Source organism: Dryas octopetala, chromosome 8 (assembly GCF_963921425.1).
Source record: "Dryas octopetala chromosome 8, drDryOcto1.1, whole genome shotgun sequence".
In the NCBI taxonomy this organism is placed as follows: domain Eukaryota; kingdom Viridiplantae; phylum Streptophyta; class Magnoliopsida; order Rosales; family Rosaceae; genus Dryas; species Dryas octopetala.
In genome coordinates, this window is record NC_141373.1 from 17,910,438 (window position 1) to 17,923,093 (window position 12,656).

General features: G+C 39.1%; 1 non-coding gene across 1 annotated transcript; it reads right to left on the reverse strand.

Annotated features, from left to right (window-relative positions):
- Positions 1 to 12,315: 12,315 nt before the first annotated feature.
- LOC147277725 (small nucleolar RNA R71) lies at positions 12,316 to 12,422 on the reverse strand. The gene has a single exon (XR_015124148.1). It is a non-coding gene; the product is annotated as a small nucleolar RNA R71 (small nucleolar RNA).
- Positions 12,423 to 12,656: the final 234 nt, after the last annotated feature.

Here is a 12,656-nt window from a genome sequence, read left to right on the forward strand (position 1 = left end):
GCTTAAGTGAAGTCTCTAGAGTGTGCCCTAACTCATTTTAATTCACTAATAAATATACGACTTGTAAACCACCAAGTCAAATGCCAAGACAATAGCCAGTATTAATTCATATAGAAAATAGCTCAAAAGGAGCATTACTGGAAACTAGTTATGCCATCACAAATCTGTTCTATTAGCAAAGCAAATTGGCAACTAATGTGCCATCACACCCATTTTGGATATCATTCCAATTAATTGAATAATCTTATTAAAAATGGGAGCGTATGGATTGATTCGGATCAATATGGAATTATTACCCCATGCCCATTCTATATTTTTTCCCTGGTTGATGATAGTGGGCACAATTCAAATAATCTATGCAGCTTCAACATCTTCTGGTTAGCGAAATTTAAAAAAAAGAATAGCCTATTCCTCTGTATCTCATATGAGTTTTATAATTATAGGAATTTTCAATAACAATAATACAATTTATCATGTGACTTATTTAATAAGCCAAATTTCAACCATAACGGTCAAGCAAGTAATAAATTCATATAGGTTTAATAGGCTGAAAGGAGACAAAAATTGAGTGAAGCCAGCCAAACCCAGCCACCAAGCGCGGTGGCTGTGGGTTCCAGTTGGGGTTTTAATTTCATTAACAATTAGCTTAATTCATCACACCCAATAGCAAGAGCACGAAGAGAGGACCAAAATCGATACCTGGGTTGCCGAAAAAGCTGTCGGAGCAGCTGCGGGTCTTCTAAACTCCATCTTCTAATCGTGGGTCCCCGTCTCGCACAAACACACGTAGCCACGTGTTAGTTTGGCTAAACTCCTCATAATATACTGATCAATTATTCTAGAAGATTTAGGGATTTGAACTCAAGGTCACCGATGAGGCTACCTTAACTCTCAAACAAATCATAATAATAGCATGTTATAATAATTTAAAAACACAAATACACACAAGAGTCCATAGTCAAGAATGTAGGATAAATCCCTCTATCTGGAATCCAATGTTCTTCATATATTCTTTTACATAGCCTATGTATCCCATCCATCTCAAATTCATCGCCGTTTTGTCACGTCACAAAGAAATCCTTTGGTAATTGGTATTCATAGTGTCCGACAATACGACAACTTAGTCAAAAATTAAGTTCAACACAATCTTGTTACCCTAAACCCTAAAGACTTTGGTCCTAAGTGGACTAAACTCTATTTTCTAGGGTTTCTAGTTTCTAGTTTCTAGTTTCAAGTTTTAACTTAAAGTCAAACCACTTGACTAATTGCTTTAGTTCAAAGCAATTCTACAAATTAATTTAGGTTAGAATAAATCAAACCTAAATACTATCCAAGTATTTAATTAATTAATATTTTTCTAAAATATTTCACTAATTAATCAAACTTGAATAATAAATTAAATTCAACTTAATCTCTAAATTAAGGTTACAACTAATCATGCTTAATTAACAAAATAAATTAAGCAATTAAATCTCCAAAATAAACTTAGGCATGCTTAATTAATAAATAAATCCTACTTAATTAATCTAAGCATGCAACCTAATATTAAAGCCTAAGAAAAATAAACAAAGCATAAATAATAAAATACTTATCCGGTTGTAGACCTTCAAAGCTAAACTCTACTAAGCTCTCCAAGCTTTGGTCTTCTCCTCTAAAAGAAGATCTCAAAATATTTTACTAGAAGGGAGCTTCTAAAAAATATAAGCTTGCTCCAGAATAGAACGAATAATAATTTTCTAGAGAGAAAAGAAAAACCAAAGTTAGTGTGAGAAGCTCTCAAACTTTAGTTGACAGGACCATCCCCCGATTTCGCCCTAAAATCCGGACTGGTCCTGTGGGATCCAAATCCAAGGAAAATCCTACCGAAAATTCTGCAGAACCTCTCCTGAAAATGGACTAACCCAAAATTTATAAACCTGTAAAGAACACTTCTAATATACCACAACCTCCTCTACCACAACCAAAAAGGGTCTCAGACCCAAACAAAAACCACATGATCATAAAGTTCTAGTATGGTTATCAGAGCCACTACTTCTATTACAACAATTTTACAGTTAAAGTTAAAAGGAACTTTCAGAGTGGAAGCGACGCTTACAAGATCCGAGTAAAGAAAATGGGCGTTATGCCTCGACATGATTGGCTCGACCTCCACCAATGCTACTGCCTGGGGGGAACAATTTAAGACAAAACAAATAAATTGTGAGATAAACTCAGTGAGTGGATAATTTTTAAAAAGGAGAAATAATTGTTATTTATCTTTTCACGAATCTTTAAAGAAAGTCAAGTTTAACTCTAACACCTCACGTCGCTCTTTGAAATCCTCCAGTTGTAAAATCATTTTTGAAAAACCTTTCTTAAACAGATAAAGCCATTCCATGCAATAATTTAAATAAACCAAGTATGCTCTAGATTTTAAAGTTCTTTAATTAGATTCGCTAGGCTAGAATTATAAGTTTAAAGTCATCGGGTAAAATTAGCGAATAATACAATAATTTACTTCTTAACATTTTAACAACTCAACTTCGCAAAATCTCAAACAAATGAAATAACACACACCACACTCATACCCGAGCTCGTAAGCAAATAATCTAGCCACATCTCATGCAGAGAAAACTCGAAACAAGGGCAGGTTCGTAATCTAGCCACTTCCTAGGCAAGCTTAAGGTCTAGCCACTTTCGAGGCAGGCTCATCTGGTCATACGTGCATGCAGAGCAGCCCCCAAAGGCCAAGACATCCCGACACACGGCCCAAAGCCTATGTGTGTACTGGAATGGGTCCCAAAGACCTATCCAATCCAACAATTTGAGAGGGTAACAAAGCGAGTGGTTTGTAAACCAAAAGCAAATCGTAACCACATTTAAAACCAAAACCCAATTTCTTTCATTTTTCCTTTCAAACTTCTCTTTAAAAATCCAAACTCATTATAATATGCATTTTTTCTAATCACAACAAGTACAACTAACCATCAAGATGAAAGAATACGAAATATAAACAATCTTTCCATAACTAAGTCGAAATTAAACGCTCTATTGCAAATCATGGTACTTTTAACATGAATTATGTCTAAAAGCATGTTGAGATGTTTGTTGATTGTGAAATTCATGAAATCCGGGATAGGCGTATATAACTAAAATAAATGATTATTTGAGAGACACTTAAAATTAAAACTCCAGATAAATCCAAGTTAAAATTAATGGAATTTAAACCACATAGAAAACATAAATTGTTTAGATCAAGGTCCACTCACAGTGAGAAAATTTAACTTCGATCCTCCGCTGGATTGTCACGAGCCACGGTCATCTCGCTATATAATAAATAATAAAACACCATTAGTCTCGACTCGACAACATTACAAGTGTGTGTGTATACAAGACCTAACGTCACACCCGTCTCTCGTCTGGCACAACGATTTACGACGCACAAATTAAACCCACAAACACCTCCTCAATTACCTGAAACGCCCCACAACCTCGAGTCCATGAAAATACTGAACATCAAACTGCTAAATCTGCTTTCTCTTACTTTTGAGCCATACACAACAACATAAGTAAATATAATTCTGTCAAAAACATTTTAAACAAACCACTGAGTAAAAACAATTAAATTAATCTCTCTGGGTCCCACTGCCTCGTCTTCCCCCCACTGCTTCCTCAGCCTGCTTAATCTGTAAAACACAATTTCTACACCGCATCCATGGTGTACCGAGTTATACAACAAACCCGGTAAGCTCACTAGAGCTCGTATAAAACTGCCCCTCTTGGATGATCCTTGACTAGGGCCACCCGCTGTAGTACTCGAAAAAGGGCGACGTCTCGCCTCGCTGCTGCCCCGCTCAGCTAATTGCCTAATCATCAACCATTAACCTCAACCTCATTCATTCACATTCTAATTAATATCCTCAATGCATAGACACCATCATTTCCGTCCTCACGATTCAAGCCTAGACTTTACTAAGTCCTAGCAAACACATGCAATACCAACAACCCAACAACCATCTATCTAATTTCACACACTTCGTCCTTGGAAATCCTCCAGCTTTATAACTACTTTCAAAAATCTCCTTTTAAAACCACTTTTAAATCCCCTTAACTATAAATCAAGCTCTGAACTGAATTTATCCTTGGAAACTGATATCTCAAAACACTTATACTTGCACCCGTACTGTAGACTATGTCCTGGCCACAATCCCGTGCTCGGGCAGGCTCAAATCCTAGCCATAATCTCGCACATAGAGGTCATTCTGTAAGAGCAGACTCGTATCCTGGCCACAATCTCGTACGGAGGGGTCTCTCCGAACGAGCAGGCTCGTATCCTGGCCACAATCTCGTACGGAGGGGTCTCTCCGAACGAGCAGGCTCGTATCCTGGCCACAATCTCGTACGGAGGGGTCTCTCCGTACGAGCAGGCTCATATCCTAGCCACAATCTCATACGGAGGGGTCTCTCCGTACGAGCAGGCTCGTATCCTAGCCACAATCTCATATGGAAGGGTCTCTCCGTACGAGCAGGCTCGTATCCTAGCCACAATCTCATACGGAGGGGTCTCTCCGTACGAGCAGGCTCGTATCCTAGCCACAATCTCATACGGAGGGGTCTCTCCGTACGAGCAGGCTCGACCGGTCACCACGTGCATTTACACAACAGTCTTTAAATATTCTTTTCCAAATTCTCCTTATCAAACCCACTCATCCAAAAGGAGGTGTCTCTCCTCAAATCACGTCTTAATCATCATTGGATAAATAAATCAATCATAAACAAAATCCACTCACTGTTTACTCCGATCTACACCGAAACCTTTCCGAGATTGATTCCTACTCACGACCTTTCACTTGTTTGTCACTCAAATCATACCAATACTTCCTCAATATTCAATTCGATCGAATCGGTATAATAATCACCTAATCATCCTTTATTTACTTCGACCATAAACATTTCTTTCCTAATTCAGCAATTATCCCCGGGACAAACTCAAAAATTCCAAATTAATTCCTTAACCTCAGATCCTCATCAATGTATTCTCATGATCCAAATCCTACCTTTCACAGTGCCATTGCTCGGATACCAAATCTGGCAGCATAACGGCATCGGGAATTATATTTCCTGAATCCGTATACCTGTTAAGACCAGACAACCAATATTTAAATATTCAGGTTTCACAATTTGGCCGTTCAATGACCGAAATGGGCGGTAACCACCACGCACGGTGGCTGCCCAGCTTCAAATTACACACAATACTCACCAACACGTAAACATACCCTAGGGTTGGCCTCTAAGAGTCCTGGGAAGGCTGATTAACAAGAAAAACCACCTAACTCGCCGCCACAAGTGGCGGAGCCGTCGGTGGCAGCGGCGGCACAAACCTAGAAACATCCCAATTCAACTCCAAACAATCCTACTTAAATAATAGAACCTTCAATTGCACATAAACATCACAAATTTGAGTCCGATTTCAAGATATTCAAAATAGACATAAACCCAAAAATCGAATTTCTAAAATCTCAAAATTGAACTTCAACACTTTAGGGGAAAGATTACCCGTACCTAGGGGATCGATTTTGTCAACTGGACCGACGGCCAAAAGTCGCCAGAAACGCCGGAATCGACGGCGGAAGCCGCCGGCTTTTGTATCGTCGATTCGCCGCCGTGAGCGATCACCGGAGCAAGGGAGTGACGCTGCTGGACTCGCCGGAGCCTGGGGAAGAGAACCCAAGTGGTCATCGGCCTCGAACTCGCCGGAAAAATTGAGTCGCCGTCGAGAGCTTCGTTTCAGAAACGGCGTCGCTGCGCCGCCGTTGCGGCTTGGTTGGCTGATCGGACCCCACTGGGAGGTCGGCGGCGTGGAGGCGAGTCCAACGCCGGTCGGATCACTGAATTCCGGCGCCGGACGACCGAGGTTCGAGGAGAGAGGTCACGGGGAAGAGAGAGAGAGCCAGCCGAGAGGGAGAAAACCAGCGGGGAGAGAGGGATCGGGGGAGGAGAGAGAGAGAAAGGGGGAGGCTGAGGTGGTGTCGTCGCCGTCTCCTGGCCGGACGGCGAGGGGAGCAGGCCGGAGATGAGAGGGTGCCAGGGGAGGGGCGTCGGGGAGAGAGAGGGAGAAGTGAGTGTGCGGGAGAGAGAGAGAGAGATATAAAGGAGAGAGAGAGTGTTCTAGAGAGAGAGAGAAATTTCTAGAAATCTGAATTTTTAAACTCCAAATTTGTCATTTTACGAAATTGCCCCTCGCTTTAAACACCCATAACTTTCAAACCGTAACTCCGATTGACGCGTGCCGCGTGTCTACGAACTCGTGGACTCGAGACCCTTTTCAACGTGCTCAAAGTCAAAGACGAAAGTCCATTATTTTTAAAAGTCAACTTTGGGTCGGGTCGTTACATTACCCCGAAAGCTTCCCGGCTCAAACCAACATTACCCAAACATCCAAAACCAATCTCAAACTTAGAAGAAGATCTGTACAAGACTTATTTCGGTCGAAAAGTTCGTTTTAGAGTAATTCGAAATCGGCAAAGTCTCATATTTTCGCCCCAAAACAACATCGGCTTCTTCAACCACACTCAACCAGCCAAAAATCAATAACCCATTTATAAAATCACTCTAAAACATATCTTATTTTTCACGAAAAAGCAGTGAGGAGTGAAACCACCACTTGTGCTGTTAAAAGTGACTTTTTTCACGACAGATTTAGCCAACTAAAAAGAATTCAATAGAACCCATTCAATTTCTGAATTCTAAATATCAATTGGACTTCCTAAAATTGTAAATTTGTCCAACAAAACCACAAGAACAGTCCTCCAATTGGAAAACCCATGGAATTTTCGAAATGGTCCTAAACCCCCCCATATTTAATCTTCAATAATTTCTCAAAATCAGACATCTAAGCCATAAAAGAGTGAAAACCCATCATGGAGGGAAGAAAACCCACCTGAAAAAGAGTTGGATGGAGGCCGGAGGTGGCCGGAATTCGGCGAAGAGAGGGACGGCGGTTGTGGGTTTTCTGGCATGTTTCCCGCGTGTGTGGGTGCTGGCTGACAAAGGGAGTGACGGGGAGGTGGTGGTCGGCCTGTGGGGATCAAGCCGGTGAGTCCAGATCAGAGGGAGGTGGCTGGCGGCATGATTTTGTGGTGGTGGCTAGTGTTGCACAGTGGGATGTGCAGGAGAGGAGAGAGAGAGTGAGCGGGAGGGAAGAGAGAGAGAGAATTCTGAGAGAGAGAGAGAGAGAGAGAGAGAGTGTGTGTGTGTGTGTGTGTAATTAAGCTTTTTAAAATAATGAGTTGAGTTTAAAATTACTAAAATACTCCTTCTAGAAGAATCTACACCAAAACTCCGATTTAAAAGCCGTTTTTGCCCATGTGTTCAGGGATTCAAGTTCTATTTAATCATCTCAAAAATATTGACCAAAGTTTCATTTTTAAATCACCCCTCTAAACGCTATAACTACTCTCCAAAGACTTAAATAAAATCCAACAATTAAACTGAAAATTGGTGTTCAAATTAAACTTGGGGTCGGGTCGTTACAGATGGTGCAAGTGAAATGAGGTACAATGATCTTTATTTATAGGCACAAGGAGGTGGAAAGAAGTTGTGAGTTTCCAATGTGAGACAAATTGCACTAAAAGTGCAAAAACAAGGAAAAAAGTCGAATTGGGTCAAGATAAACTGGCTAGACTACCCGTTTTGTCTCACAACTCAAAACACACGGGTCAAATGGGTTGGCTGGATTGGACCGATCTTCAATTGAAATGGACGGCTGAGATCGCTTAGGTTAAATGAATCCGGACGGCTCAGATTAGAAGAGCGACGGATCCGGTGTAACGCAACACACTACGTCTTCGTACACTCGCGCGTGTCAACGCCTTTGGAGCCTCGTCAACCTGGCTGGGCGAATGGCAGCGCGCCACATGGAGGCTGTCGGCCTAGTCAACGTTAAACTTTAATTTATTTCTTTTTCCTATTTTTCTAATTTTTCCAACTTCGGAAATTCATCAAAAATAGCTGGGGACTCCAAATAATTCCCTGAAAAATCCTATGGACTCAAAATAGTTAAATGACTTCCTAAAAAATTATGAAAAATTCTCCTCTCATAATTTAATTTTGAAAAAATAAAAATAAATAAAATAATCACCAAACTCTAGAATTTCCTTTTTTCCAAAATTCACTTCAAAGCAACTAAACTCTAGAACTACAATCAAAGGTCTTGGTTAGTTAAAACAAAGTTAAGGAAATCGTTAATCCCTTTAAACAAAGCTTAAAAACAAGGTTGTAAAGCTTAAGTAAAAAAATTAACATAAGCTGAAAATTAAGGGTGTTACAGCTATAGCACCACCATGTGTTGACCAAAAATTTGACAATGTGTCGACCAAAAACTCAGATCTGAAAATTTTGCATCTTCTTCTTCTCCATTGTTTGGTATTGATAGATCTGATCTCTCAAAGAATCAACCATTTTCTAGATTTTTTTTTTGTGGGTTTTGCAGGGCAACGAGGGGGGATGCGAGGGTTTTTTTTTTTTTTTTTTTGTGGGTTTTGTTGGGCGACGTGGGTTTTTTTCAATGGATTTTGCTGGGTTTGCTGCAGCGGCGGGGAATGGGGGCGCCAACAACTGGGGTGGCGAGGGGGGTGATATGTTCATAAAGTCAGATCCATATATTCCTCTTATTTAGTTTTTGTGAGTACATTTGATTAAAAGCTTTAAATTTCATTTAGTTTTGTGTTTTTAGCTTCCGAACAATAAAATAAGAAATTTCACCATTTATTCTCCTTAATAGATTTTAACATGAATCCAATTGGAGATAGAAGCTAACACCTTGAAGTTATTCCAGGTTAAATTTCGTGACATTTGAAGACTTCTAAGGTGTTCATTTTGTGTTTCAAAGTCAGCCCAAAACTGCACCCGAGGAGAATTGAGTCAGCTGCATTGTGTGGGGCATAACTTTTTGGTTCGAGCTTGGATTGAGGCATATAATATATGGTTGGAAAGAAGACATCCAGGGCTTTCTATTGATATATAAAACGTAAATTTCAGAGTTGGTTAAGGCCTCCAAATTACTCTCCAAAGACAGCTCAGAAATCCTGTCAGCAAAAGGATAAAGTGGTCCCAAGGCATCTTTCCATTTTGGGTAATTGCCTATCACATGCTCTCTTTTCTTCCCCTTTGTTTGTCCATTCTAAACAAAATTCATAAACCACAATGTGAAGGCTCTAAATGAGGCAAAAAGAACATTTACCTATCTCAACATCATTTAAGGATCATCCATTGAGGGATAAGATGAAATATTCTCATTTTTGAATTAACCAAACATTATCCCTTCATTTCATTTTAATCCTAGCCACATATTCTAGACATAACAACTCACCTAAACCATAAAACACTCTCTCAATTTCGAGTTCCGCCCTCCATCCTCTCTAATTTCACTCATTCCATCATCTCATCTCATCTCAAAAACACACATCTCATCTTCCATTTTCCAAAACCCTAGCCTTTTCTCATCTCTCTTCATCATTTCTTTTCTCCATCTTCCCTCCATCAACTTTTCCTCTCCAAAAAGCCAAACACCATCACAACACCCATCCACCATATTCACCATTATTATTGTAAGAGGAACTTGGAGGCACTTGGGACAAGAAGCTATTTTGGTCATCCTTGGAGGAGTGACACCCTTTGGGAGCTTGGCTTCAACATCTAGAGTTTTCTCTTTTCCTTCTTGTTTCCATTTATGTTTCAATTTGTGATGTTTTATAACTTTTATGGCTAGTGAGTAGTTTCTTGATTTAGGGCTAGGGATGTAGCCCTAGCCCAATGATTTAATGACTTTGTGATTTGTGATATAAATGTTCTTTTGGATATATATGCTCTTATGCTAGTTTAAAGATCATGACTTGTATGTGTGAATTTACCACTTGTGCATATGAGAAATGTTGTCATGTAGAAATTGGAGATTGGTAACCTTTAGTTTCTAAAGCTTGTTGCATAAGAGCATGGTAATTTAAAAGCACCTTGGTTGGATTGTTTTAATTGCTTGGATTCCTCATTCTTAGAACTTTATGCACCTAGGGTTTGCTATGACATTAATCTTAGGTCGTTACCTATCACCTTGGTTGGGATAATTGATAACATGAAAGAGGATGTGCCATAATTTACCTTGATCGGGGGGTTATGAGGGAATCTAATCTATCTAATTTGGCATAATCACTAATTGCATTGTTTGTTACATGGGAGGGTTAGTGTGAACCCCTAATAACCCTAAATCCTTCATCATCATTGAATTTAATTTGTACTTGAATTTGCTTGTATTTCCATTTGTTAGTTTCAAATTCTTGTGTTACTTATCATCAACCAACCAAACAACTACTCAACACTACACATTTGAATATACCATTATGTTTAGACTTGGTTTTGCATAGTACATAGTAGATTGTTTGTTAGTTTTATAACCCTAAAATCAATCTAGCTTGTGGTTGAAATCCAAATCCAATCCCTTGGGTACGACAACCCCCTACTTCCATTTTCATACTAAAACTTGACAACCTTGCACTTGAGGTAGGATAACAACAAGTTTTTGGCGCCGTTGCCGGGGATTGGAGTCCTAGGACTTTGATCCTAAGCTTGGGTTGCATTTAGGGTTAATTTTATTTAGTATAAAAGAAAAGAAAAAAAAATTTCAAATTTTTAGTTTTAAATTTGTTTTACTTTGTTAAAAAACGTAGTGTTTCTTTATGGATTAAGCTGCTTTGTTTGATTGCTGTTCTGCGAATTTGGTCCGCGTAGGGTTCTTTATTTTTTCGTCTTGAATCCAACCATATAAAGAACGTCAAAATCAGAGCGGTTTAAAAGTTAGAAGCTAAAAACTGAGCAAAGGTCATAAAGTAGTTTTCTGTTGCGTTTTAGTTTAATTGTTTCACTTTTTGTGTATTACTTTGTGTACATTTGTTAGTTACCCTTTTCTTTTATTGACATTGGATGCTATCTTGAGTTTCTTTCTCTTATCCTTGTGACTTATAGTGTTCTTGCTCTCTTGATAGGTGTATGAGTGAAAACCCAACTACTTCAAGTTCACACATTATTTTGAGAAGTGGAGAGGAATTGATAGAGTTTACAAGGGTAGATCAAGAGAAAGAGGTACAAGGAAGACAAGGGAAAAATCACCTCCAAAGGAAGCAAAGATGGGGGATAAGAATCCATCTCCACCACCACTAGAGGAAGAAAGACCCTTGAGAGATTTTACACTACCTCTTTTGGCCACTCATCCTATTGCACGTCCATTTCTATACTAAAACTTGACAACCTTGCACTTGAGGTAGGATAACAACAAGTTTTTGGCGCCGTTGCCAGGGATTGGAGTCTTAGGACTTTGATTCTAAGTTTGGGTTGCATTTAGGGTTAATTTTATTTAGTATAAAAGAAAAGAAAAAAAAATTTCGAATTTTTAGTTTTAAATTTGTTTTTATTTTGTTAAAAAACGTAGTGTTTGTTTATGGATTAAACTTATTTGTTTGATTGCTGTTCTGCGAATTTGGTCCGCATAGGGTTCTTTATTTTTTCGTCCTGAATCCAACCATATAAAGAACGTCAAAATCAGAGCGATTTAAAAGTTATAAACTAAAAACTGAGCAGAGGTCATAAAGTAGTTTTCTGTTGCGTTTTAGTTTAATTGTTTCACTTTTTGTCTATTACTTTGTGTACATTTGTTAGTTACCCTTTTCTTTTATTGACATTGGATGCTATCTTGAGTTTCTTTCTCTTATCCTTGTGACTTATAGTGTTCTTGCTTTCTTGATAGGTGTATGAGTGAAAACTCAACCACTTCAAGTTCACACATTATTTTGAAAAGTGGGAAGGATTTGATAGAGTGTACAAGGGGTAGATCAAGAGAAAGAGGTACAAGGAAGATAAGGGAAAAATCACCTCCAAAGGAAGCAAAGATGGGGGATAGGAATCCATCTCCACCACCACTAGAGGAAGAAAGACCCTTGAGAGATTTTACACTACCTCTTTTGGCCACTCATCCTAATTGCATTGTGCTTCCACCTTGTGCAAATGCATTTAAGATCATGCCGGGTACATTGTAATTGTTACCTAGCTTTCATGGAATAACAAGTAGTGATCCCTACTTGCACATCACCGAATTTTGTGAAGCTTGCTCAACCGTACAACTAAATGGAATTAATGAGGACAACTTGAGGTTAAGGCTTTTCCCATTCTCGTTGAAGGACAAAGCTAAGCAATGGTACGTTATACACGTTGCCGGCCTCAAGTATCCACACATGGGAGGAAATGCAAAAGAGCTTTCTCCAAAAGTTCTTTCCACCATCAAAGACCAATGCTCTTAGGCAACTCTTAATGCAATTTAGGGAGCAACCTAATGAACTATTTCATGAAGCATGGGAGAGATTCAAAGATATGGAAAATGGTTGCCCTAATCATGGTCTCACCAAGTGGATGATTATCAATTTCTTCTACAATAGATTGACTCAAGAGATTAAAGATTTGAAGAGTGGAGCCATCTCCAAGGTGAATTGCAATCGTCTTGCACTTGAATGAGAGTTCATGCCACCTTAAGATTCAAGTGATGGAGATCAACAAGGGGGAGTTTTTCTTGACCCTTACCTTGTTTTAAATTTATTTATTTATGCTTTGTTGTTTTATGTGTTGTTGTTGTGTTT